Genomic DNA, 9,413 nt, shown 5'->3' with positions numbered 1-9,413 from the left:
GCTGGTAGTTTTGAACTGCTGATCTTGTCTTAGAAACCTCGTACAGGGTTGCTGTGAGTTAGAATTGACTCAATGGCACTTAACAGCCACAATGTAATTTTTCCATTTTATCTTGTCTGTTGGATTTTTAGGGGTCACTCCAATGATTTCAATATGCATGCTTGATTTATTACAATTGACCTTGAATTGGTATTATACCATTTCATAGTGTAAAAATCTTAAATGGTATATTTAAATTATCCACACCTCTGCCTATTGTTCGATTGTCATGTATTTTATATGTAGAAGTGTTGTAGAACTGGGAGCATGGTGGCTCCATATGATAAGCACTGGACTGCGAGCCAGAAGGTCCATGATTTGAGCCTGCCAGTTACTCTGCAGGAAAAACATGAGACTTTCTGCTCCTGCAAAGAGTTACAAGCCTCATGGTCACTATAAGTCGTAACCTACTCGACAGCACTCAACAACAACAGTGTAGAAGTTAAATACACGTAATGTATGTGTGGTGCTGTGGGTTAATGCACCAGACTGCAAAGCCATTTGAAGTGCAAGGTCATTTCCAGCTGCTCCTTGGAAACCCTACATAGGGTCGCTGTGGGTCAGAACCGACTCGATGGCACTTAACAACAACATCAACATGTAGACATAATACATTTTTATTATTTTTACATTAGTTACTTGTATATGAGTAGAGTCAATAGTCTTTTATATTCACCCTTTCTTATGGTTTTTATTCCTTTCAGTAGATACATGCTTTCGTTTGGAATCTTGTCCCTTCAAAATAATGAACTCCCATTAGTATTTCTTGTGTATGTGTTTGCGTAGAGGAAGACTTACTGTCAACAGAGTCTTCTAGCTTTTGTCTGAAATGTCTTTATTTCAACTTTATTATTTTTAAAAATAATTTTAAAAAAACAATTGATGACAATATAACCAAACATACATTCATTTACAATTTCTACCTGACGGGTTGAATAGCGTTAGTTACATCACATTATGTCATCATTCTCATTGTCTCTATCCATATTATTTCAACACCTTGAATTTGGTCCTTGACTTTCTCACTCCTGCTTTAGGTTAATTGTTACCAAATTAAGCTCATATAGATAATTCTCTTTGAAAGTGCTGTGCTGAAGTCAAACTTTTTTATTAATTTGCGTAAACTTTGGCTTCGTGGTTTAACATTGGCTTCATGGGCTAGTTTTGGTTCAAGGTTTAAAGAACATTTCTGGGGATTCTCCCAGTCTCAATCAATTCAGTTAATCGGGTTTCCTTATGAGTCTGTTCCACACTTTGCCTTCTGTTAGTTCCCTGACCAAAACATTCCGTACTTGTAACTGGGCACCATCCTTTTCCTCTGGTCTCAGGGTAATGAAAGTTTTAGTTTATGGAAACAGTTAAACCAGCAGTCCATTTTCTTCTCTGAGTTTTGGGTCCTCTTCTCCCCTTGCTGTTCCAGTGAATTGTTGTATCTTTAAAGGAAGTTCACAAGTTTTTAAGTACCCAAGTACTATTCACTGAAGTAGGAGATGGAACAGAAACTCTAAAAACAATGTTGAGCATATTGATTGTAGATAGAACCACAAGTCATGGCCCCAAACTTTTGAAACAAGAACATTAATCCCATGAAGTGTTTATTGTACCTAAGTAGTATCAACAGGGTCAGCCTTACTCATTTTTGTTTTAGTTGCTATTGTAAAATTATATAAAACACTTTATTTTCCATTTTGTCCCTCCCCCTCCCCGGTGTTTCTTTTCCTGGTATATAGGTTATTGGAGTCCTAGTTGAGCACGGGGTCAAACCCACCAAGTGCTTCTTGGAAATCCTATTCAGGGTCATTATGAGTCAGAATTGATTTGTTGTTGTTGTTAGGTGCCATCAAATCGGTACCGACTCTTAGCAACTTTCTGCACAGAAGCACGAAACACTGTTTGATCCTGGGCCAACCTCACTATCGTTGCCACGTTTGAGCCCATTGATGCTGCCACTTTGCCACTCCATCTCGCTGGGGATCTTCCTCTTTTTCTCTGACCCCTCCACTTAACAACAACAATAATGCATCTTGATGGTAGCATCTACCTTAGTCTGGTTGTGTAATCCTTTCTCTAAACTGATGCCAATTTTCCCACCACCACAGAAAAAAATTTACTACTTTCCAATGAGTGATATTCACTTCCTCTCCCTGCCTCTGATAACTGCTATCAACTATACTATCACCTGTAAAATAAATGAGACCTTACAATATTTGTACTTTAATGATTAATTTATTTCTCTTAGTATAATATTTTCACATTTCACCCGGATTGTAGCATGTACCAGGACTTATTTTACTTTAAGGCTAAGTAGCAATCTACTGTATGTATGTACCATGTACCGCATTTTGTTTATCCATTCATTTGTTGATAGACATTTATGTTATTTTCATCTTTGTGCTACTTTCACTTTTATTTATTTTATTATTATTATTTTCATAAGTGGTAATTTATTGTTTAAGGGTCAGTACAGAGACATTATGAACAATTTGTACACAATTCTTAATGTACGTACCAGAAATCTAAGAGCCATGTAGTTATAATTATTTTCTAAATTCCAGTGACTATCCAGCTTTAAATTTGGAGGCAAATTTTCCTTTGTACTAAAACTTTTAAGTAACAGTATCTTCAATTTTTGATAGTCATATTGTTGTTAAGTGTCGTCAAGTCGATTCCAACCCATAGCAACCCTGAATAGGGTTTCTGAGGAGCAGCTGGTGAGCTTGAACTGCTGACCTTGCAGTTCTCCTAAGTTCTACTAATTCACAATTTAACATGACACATGCTACACACTCAGATTTTCAACCATTCATAGCACATAACAATGTTATGAGGAAAATGGGACTACCATGACCAAAAATGTCACAGAACGCACACAGTTCTGACAGGCAGAGTCAAGAGGAGTGGAGCAATTCTACTGAAAAACAACATGGAAGCAATTTACAGTGTTCAAGTCATACAAATGCATGACCATGACTCCCACTTGCCATTAAGTATTTTTTGTACTATGGGATATAAAACTCCCTCCACCCCCTAATGGAATGTTAAGTTGATACCCAAGATAGTCAAAACCTCACACCAGTTAACATCCCACTATTTTCTGGTTGTACCAAAAAATAAACAACCAGGAAATGATTTCACCTCTTAAAAAAAGCATTTACATTTAAAAAATGGGATGAAGTGGGACTTCCTCCATCTTAAAAATGTTTCTAGAGCTTCTAAAAAACTTGCATTTATAAAATAGTTGATAAAAATATTCCTCTGGGTTGTATAAGGAGAGAGAGAGAGATACAGGACCCACTGATACAACATGGTAGACAAACATTAATCCAACTTGGCTTCTTTCTCTCCTGCTTCATCAGAGGTTGGACTTGCCTCGTTTTTAGTTTCTCCATTTTCGGTAGGTAAATATTTTTTAGATTCTTGGTTAGCAACTTCAGCCTGTTTTCCCTTTGCTCCCCTTTTGTTTGCACTTTTTTCGTCTGCAGACTTATCCTTTCCAGCTGCCTTTTCCACTTTTGCAGGAGTAGGGTTTGCTGACAACCTTGCCAATCTCCTCTTGGGCAACTCCTTCACCCCCAGCCTCTTCAGGCCAAGCTGACCTTCCTCTTGGACATCTTGGCAGTGGGGAAGGTGCGTGCATGGAGCACAGAGAACCTTCTGGAAGCTGAGTTGCCTGGCCACTGACACTCTCACATTCATTTATTTATTTAAAGTTTTTAATGTGAATTGAGTGATAGTTTACATGGAAGAACATCAGCTTTACATTCATCTTATTGTATTTCATTTCATTGCAATTATTCCAATCCTCTCCATGCGTTATCAAACAACCAAAGCAAGCCTGCCCTCTGGCTGTCAACACATACCCCCTCTCCCTCACTGAGTCCAATGTCCCCAGCCACTCCATCTCTCCACATCATCATCTCTTCCTCCATCTCTGGTGCCACTGCTTCTCTGCATAGGGTGCTGCACTCCGCTCTTCTCACATGATGGTTCCAGGGTCCTCTGCTCCTGGACTGCAAAATCAACCACTCACCACCTTTTGTTACAAAATGTCTACCTTTACATTTGTAACTCTCACAGTCAGTCCTGATATCATTTATTCACTACTGAATCACAAGAGTCTTATCCCCATCACCTCTCACCAGCCCCGGCCAGACAGGTTGGAAACCACTCAGTGGCGAGTCTACCTTCTCCCACATCCTCTGAAATTAGGCTCCATCTTGAAAGCTTGTAAGCCAGACACTTCGTGCCTTTGTAGCCCCCCCAATTTTGGGTAGACAATGTCTAAGTTGCCCATCCCTGTCAACCCTGTGTACCGATGGGGTGGAAATGATCCTCGCTGTAAATATTCATTCCCTCTTGAGCTACTACATCCAGAAATATAGGTCAAATTAATCAAATTGTGGCGGATTACTCTTTTTTTCCTCTTCTTTCTTTCTCTGGTTGAGTTCAGATCATCTAGCCATTGAAGCCTGGGTAAGTGGGTACTATCTGCAAGTATGGGTGTTCTGGTGCATCTCCCCTCACTTTGTATCAGCTGGATACTTCACTCTCCGCTCTAGCCCTCTGTGGCCATGTCCCTGTCCCTGGGACCAGGATTCCCAGGTCTCAGCAATATGTCAACAAACCAGGTCTCAACCCAGGTCTTACCTTTATCTTAGAAGAATATTTTCACTGGATATAGAATTCTAGGTTGGCAGAGTCTCCCTCCCTTCCTAACATTAAAAAAATAAATAAATAAATAAAAATTATCCCATTGATACCTGGCTTTCATTATTATGGTTAGAAGTCAGGCATTTTTCTTAATTATGTTTACTTGCATGGAATATCCCTCACTACCAGCTGTTTTTATTTTCTCTTTGACCTTGATTTTGAGCAGTGTGACTATGTGCCTAGTTTTGTTTTGTATTTATTGTGTTCAAGATTTGCTATGCTTCTTGAATCTGTGAGTCGATTATCTTTCTTTGGTTTATAAGAATTCTCAGTAATTATTGTTTAAAATATTTGTCCTGTCCAATTTTCTCTCTTTCTTTCTGGGGCTCCAATTACATGTTAGACAATTTGATATTGTCTCACATGTTTTTTTAAGCTCTGTTTTTGTTTTATTTTCCATTCTTTCCGTGCCTTAGTTTGCATGCTTTTTATCGACTTGTCTTCTGTAAGACCAGCCTGCATGAGGCGAGTCTCCGGAGGCAGACGGGGAATAAAAGTGACAGGGGACTTGAGATGGTCAGTCACGAGTGAGTTTATTACATACAATACAGCTTTAAGTACAATCTTAGTCAGGAGGCATATCCAGGCACCACAACAAAGCTAAGGTTTGTTATTACTAGATACCAGTTTTTGTTCTTGTTAAGTACCGTGGAGTCGGTTCCGACTCATAATGACCCTGCACAGGGTTTCTGAGGCTGTAAATCTTTGCGGGAGCAGAATGCCTCATCTTTCCCCTGCGGAGCCGCTGGTGGTTTCGAACTGCTGACCTTGAGGTTGGCAGCCTGACTCATAACAACTATGCTACCAGAGCTCCTGTGCACACACATTTTCTCCTCATTTTAGATCACTCCCCCAGCCACCTAGTCAGTGTGTTTTGCTCCTATAATCTTTGGCATACAAGGTTTTCCTTGTGGTTCTCATCAAGACATTCCTTGGTTTGAGAACTCCCTTAGAGTGGGGTTCACACATGCCTGTTCTTCCTACATCTCCCGCTTTTTGTTTTGACAAAGCAAGCAATAGAAACACTCCTTGTGATTTGTTCATAAAGCTTAATCCTCGTTGTATGCATTTCCAGACTAAGCACAGTAAAGAAGAACAATAACAAATAGGATTTTTCCAGCAATAATAGAGCTTTCCCAATTATGAAACCAATTCTTAGGATTAAATCCCTGAATGGCTTGAAGAAATGTTTCAGTTACGTCAGAAGCATGATTAATTTGTATATACTGTTTAAAGGTATGATTCAGCTGAGCTTCTAATTTCTTTATATCTACAGACATATTACCTCTGAAACCATATAGATGATTATTAATATTTTTGCCACTCTTATTTCACTACAATTATATTCTGCTGGGGTCTCACAGAAACCATTGTACTGCCAATCACATTTAAGGGAATTTTTATATTCTTATGCTACAATTTGTTCTCCTAGCCATTTTACAGATTGTTGCAATTCATATACTTGAGAAACAATTTCTCTATTATCTTCTTGACTCCATAAATGATGAGCACTTTGCTGTCAGTCTTGTACGAATTCAGCATTTTAATCCTTTGACTTGAAGCCACTCCTGCTACTGTAGCAACTGTAAATGTAGCTACAAGGCCAAGGATAATGGCTACAAGGGCTCCAATAAACTCTTTTGTTCTGCCTAGCACTTTACCCAACATTCTCATTAATGCATGTATTTCCGCATTTTGTTCCCAGGGCCTAGTTAGATTAACAGGAAGCCAAACTCCCAATCGAGCCTTTAACAAGATAATAGACATATATTTTTGTTATAAAGCGTATGATTCAAACAAGTATACAGTTTACAGGAATGTCAAGTCAGACTTTTGTCAGTTATCTCTGTTGTTCCTATACCGATGATATATGGCAATTGAACACAGGCTTGTAAGTATTTAGTCTTATTTACTCTGAATTCATAGATGGCCTTACTATGACTCATTCCAGAAAAACTCCCAATGAGTATTTTGTAAGGTCCAGTGAACAATTCGTTAAAAATTTTCTATGAGATCCCAAATCAATAATGGTTACTGTATCATTTTTTAATACCTTAGCATATTCTCCACTGCATTCTGACTATTCTAATCTTTGAGAAACAGTTCAATGATAACTTATATGGGTACATTATTTCTCATTATTCTTTTGTTCCATAGTCACATTTATCTCATTCTCATAAAAAGTAAAACATTCTAACAATACAAAATGCCTTGTGTCATTTTTTGCGTTAATCCCATCATTACACCATTGCCATCATATTTTTATAAATGGTTTCCTCTCCCCTAAACAGATAGGCAAGATATCAAATCCCAGAGTCAAATGAATTTCTTTTCCTTCATTTTTTTAAGCTGTTTTATTATGAATTATGTGATAGTTTACATGGGAAAACATTAGCTTTACATTCATCCTATTGTATATCATTACATTGTGATGGTTACAATCCCCTCCATGTTTCATCAACCAACCAAAGGGTACACCCCACAAGCCTGCCTCCTGGTTGTTAAAGTTTGCAGCTGCTGGGTCTAGAGTTCCCAGCCCCCTGGGTCTAGAGTTCCCAGATGCTCCATCTCTCCACGTCATTTTCTCTGCCTCTATCTCTGGCATCACTGTATCTCTGGGTAGGGTCCTGCACTCTGCTCTTCTCCCTTGATGATCCCAGGATCCTCCACTCCTGGCCTGCAAAATCAACCATTTTCTTCCTTTTGCTACAAAACATCTACCTTTACATTTCCAACCCTCACAGTCAATCCTGATATTAATTATTCGCTATTGTACCACATGAGTGCTAGCCCCATCTCCTTTCTTTTCTTATTTCTTGAGGGAACTGTGTTTACCTTCTTTCACATTGTAATTGTTTTGATCATAGACTGAACCTCCCAGATTCTCTTTTCTTATAATTGTATTCTGTTCTTGACTTTTCCATTTGTTGATTGAGTTCAGGGTGATGCTGTCACGTACGTCATTCTCTGGTTGTTGTCTGTTCTTGTTGGTTCTCAGTCCACAGAACTTCCTTTAGGATTTTTTTTCATAGTAGTATTGGCTTTGGCAAAATCCCTTAGCTTCTGTTTATCCTGGAATGTTTTCATTACACCATGGTATTTGATTGACAGCTTTGCTGGGTAGAGGATTCTTGGGTGGCATTTTTTTTTTTTCTTTCAGGGTTTTATTATGTATGTCTCCCCATTGTCTTCTTCTTAATCTGATTTGTTTGCCTTTGTATGTTACACTTCTCTTTTCCCTAGTTGATTTTAGGATTCTGTCCTTATCCTTGATTTTGGGGCCTTTGATTATGATATGTCTTGGTGATTGTCTTTTAGGGTCTATCCTTCCTGGAGTTCATTAAGCTTCTTGAATGCTTATCTTTTCATTTTTTCAGGATGTTAAGGAATATTTCTTCCAGAAACTCTTGAACTATCTCCTTTGTGGACTTATATGATTCTTCCTGTTCAGGAATGCCAATAATACTTAAGTTATTCCTCTTCATGTTGTCCAACATGACTTAGTCCTTCTTCAGATTTTTTTTTATCCTTTTTTGTGCTTGCTCTTCTATCTTAATAGTGTTGAGAGATTTATCTTCTAGCTCACTAGTTCTGGCTTCTAGCTCTTCAGTTCTACTCCTTTGCCCTTCCAGTGTATTGTCCATTTCTGATATTCTATTATTAATCATTTGGACTGCTTTCTGTAGGTTTTGAATGGTTTGCAATGCTGCACCTATCATATTTGATTATTCCTGTAGTGCTTTCCTGACTTCTCCCTTATTTTTCTCAACTCCATTGTATAGTGTTCTGATACATTTTATAATCATTTTTCTGAATTCCTTCTCAGGCGTTTCCAAAACCTGCCAATCTTCCAGTATGGAGTGTAGGTCTACTTCCAGCTCATTTGTCTCAGTCACTTTATCTTGTTTCTGGACATGTGCTGATATGGTCATCTGCTTCTGTTTTGGGGGGCATATTCAGGAGTTATCTGTGGCCTTAATGCTTAGATGAGTGTGTATTTGGTATTTTTTATGCTATCTTATTGCCTCCAGGTAGATGTGATCAGGAGATGGGCTTCCCTGTTCTTCCTGAGAAATTTCAAGATGCCACTGTTGGTTGTTGTGATGTAACTCAGGATTTAATTTTTGGCCTATTTCCTTGTTAGTCTGCCTGTCCCACTCCACAATCCCTGTTCAGGCCTTTTTCCTAGTGATAAACAGTTTGGGGTTGGCTGTGGCCATTTTGTGCTGCTGTTTGGGTTTAAGTGGAAACTGTCACTTTAAATTTCAAGATATGTGCACATGCATAGTAGAACCCTCCGATGATGGGGGTGGGGTGTCCACTTGCTCAGGCACACCCTCTAGTTACCTGAATGGAGGTGTGCAGACAGCGAGATACCAATGAACAGATACAAAAAAAAAAGAGTGTCTACACCTTTATCTCCGTGCTTCTGTCAGGTGTCTATGGCTGCTCTGATCCTTCTTCTGCTTGGTCTCTCCCAAGATGGTGGCTCTGGTAGCAGCTGAGCATCTTAAATTAGAAAGCAATGGATTTCTTGCTTCTGCTACAAATTCCCCTAGCTGTAAGCCTTCCAACCTTCTAAATATTCTTTTACATGTGGTTCAGAGTTCTGGGACCATCCCCTGAGCCTGCTTGGTCTGGTATTCTGTGTTCTTGCTGACGGA

General features: G+C 38.8%; 1 protein-coding gene across 1 annotated transcript in view; it reads left to right on the top strand.

Moving 5' to 3' along the window:
• The window catches only part of DNAH12 (dynein, axonemal, heavy chain 12), a 397,890-nt gene that overhangs the window by 129,663 nt on the left and 258,814 nt on the right, over window positions 1–9,413 (top strand). The window lies entirely within an intron of this gene.

Source organism: Chrysochloris asiatica, unplaced genomic scaffold (assembly GCF_000296735.1).
Source record: "Chrysochloris asiatica unplaced genomic scaffold, ChrAsi1.0 scaffold00046, whole genome shotgun sequence".
NCBI classification, from domain to species: Eukaryota; Metazoa; Chordata; class Mammalia; order Afrosoricida; family Chrysochloridae; genus Chrysochloris; species Chrysochloris asiatica.
Note: the sequence above shows the minus strand (reverse complement) of the source record. Positions and strands in the feature narration are given on the sequence as shown.